Here is a 2,352-nt window from a genome sequence, read left to right as displayed (position 1 = left end):
GAACCGCAATTAAGGAGTGGAGGAATATATTAGAATGTAGCAAGTGAGTTTTATGATTAGAGAATAAAAAATTTATATAACAATTATATTAATGCAATTAAACAAGTTATGAATATCAATTTTAGACAAACCATGAATTCTTGAATCGTCAAAAGTAAACTGGTTGTTTTTATAATGAAAAGGTATTGTGATTCACATTCAACAGTGCATGCTTTTTTAACTATAACGTATGAGATTTAATATGAAATTCTGATTACACATGGATGATTACGGATGAAACAAAACAACAATGCGACGTAAATCAACACCTAGCTCGCGACCAATGCCAACCCACGAAATGCCCGCTTCAAAGTAGGAAGGGGCAATACAGAAATTGCGCCTTTCCCGACTCTTGTAAGAGTGGAGGCGCGGTAAGTACGAATACTATCATGGTGTTAGCAATCCCGACCTCACTTAGCGCTCATTGGGCGGGTATGCAACCCCTTGATTAAGGACGCGGGAATAAATTGAATTGTTAACATATATCACATCAATATGCTACCATTTGTGGTGGCTTTTGTATTACTAATATTACGTGTATCATATCCAGTGTAAAAGTAGCCAAGAATACACCTTATATTCATATCCTAAATATAAAGTGTTTCATTGCATCGCTGAAATATAGCTTGCAGCTTTGCTTTTTTTAGCCGCCTTGCCTCTAAAAATAATCAACTTTCGATCAAATTTTTACATAAGCTTATTGTGGGCCCATAATTACGATTTTAAAATATGCCAGACACATTTGAAATGTCAATATTTCGTTTGTTTCGCTATACTCCATGAAACGGAATAAATTAAAAACCTGAATCTCAGGAAGCTTTTTGGTAAGAATATACTTAACTTATCTTGTTTTTTGTTAATTTGTTTTACTATAAAACGTTATAAAAAGGATTTTTAACGGTTATAATTGAAATGTATGAATTTTCTCTGTCATTACGAATTTTGGTAATCGGGAAACCTGTCGTGTAGTTCGCTATTTTTTGCCTCATTGTCTTCCTTGTTATTCTCGGAAAAACAAATCAAAATTTTCATGTCTTCTAATACAGTAAGTGTCATAGTTTTATATTATCCATGTTCACGGTTTTCATTATTATATTTTTGTATATTTCCGATGCACAAAATGCTATTAATTAATATACGAATATCAACTCTCGAACAAATACTGAAGTGACCAATTACATTCAATCATATGACGAACAGTGCAATACTTCATTCATGTTACTTATCATACCAAGGGAAAAGATACCTAACAACAACAATAACAAAACTCAGCAGTGGCCAGAATGCTGTGTATAGCCACGCCACCACGTGATCAGTCACGCAAATTGTTGCACTTTTACGTAGCATTATTGTTGATGGTTGCGCGATCGTTCATTATATCGTCAGGTAATCTGTATATCATCCGTATATGATCCGTCCGTATCATCCATTAGAAAAAAATCACATTTATTTTACTACAAAGAAGTTAATAAAAGAGATATGGAAATCATCTTAATACAAGCTATATGGCTATATACACGATGTCATTGTTAATAAATTTATGAGACAGATATATAGATTTAATTGTTCAAATGTCTTGAATATGTAATTGAATTGTATCGACCCTGTGCTCTGCGTATTCTTCTCCAGTTCTCCTAAACGTGCTTCAGTGGAGCAAACCCTAATTGAACTCCTTCAGAGGTCAAATAAGCAACACAATAGATTGTAATGCCAAGTGTTCATACATTGTACGGTAGCAGATCGAATTGAACTAATCTAAAGACAGATATAATGGAATATAATTCCCCAAGAACGACAAAATTCTTTTCTGTGGAAGAATTCCCCCGGTTGATAAACGTTTATTTTACGTTTCATCTGATAAAAGCAAGTTGCATTCGATAATCTACATATTATTTTTGCATAAATCACAAAATCCTCGTACATGACTCTGTCTACAAAGTGTATTTACTTGGGGAAATGAAAGATCAATTTACTGTCAAACAACGCGTCATTTTTGGATTGGAAGAAAATAAAATGAACAGATTAAGACAAACCCTTACATCCTGAAACAAACGCCAACCAACAGACAAACATGCATTGGTAAAATAATATTAATAATAGCGTCAATTTGTCGGTCACTGTTAAAATTCTGCGTCCCGTGAACAGATACATTCTGCAACTGCGTACTTGAATGAACTAGATTCTTCTATATGATAAGCAATAAACTACATGATATTCGATTACAGCCTCGGGCAGTGATATAGGCCAAAATAAAATTGGGTTGAAAGATCGTTAATGAAGATTATAAACAATGAAGAACTGGACTTGCGGATT

General features: G+C 33.7%; 1 non-coding gene across 1 annotated transcript; it reads right to left on the bottom strand.

Moving 5' to 3' along the window:
• Positions 1-362: 362 nt before the first annotated feature.
• Positions 363-498, bottom strand: LOC120346837 (U4atac minor spliceosomal RNA). Its single transcript, XR_005570041.2, has one exon. It is a non-coding gene; the product is annotated as a U4atac minor spliceosomal RNA (small nuclear RNA).
• Positions 499-2,352: the final 1,854 nt, after the last annotated feature.

The sequence above is a fragment of the Styela clava genome, chromosome 8, assembly GCF_964204865.1.
Source record: "Styela clava chromosome 8, kaStyClav1.hap1.2, whole genome shotgun sequence".
Taxonomy (NCBI): domain Eukaryota; kingdom Metazoa; phylum Chordata; class Ascidiacea; order Stolidobranchia; family Styelidae; genus Styela; species Styela clava.
This window is presented reverse-complemented; position numbering and strand designations above follow the sequence as displayed.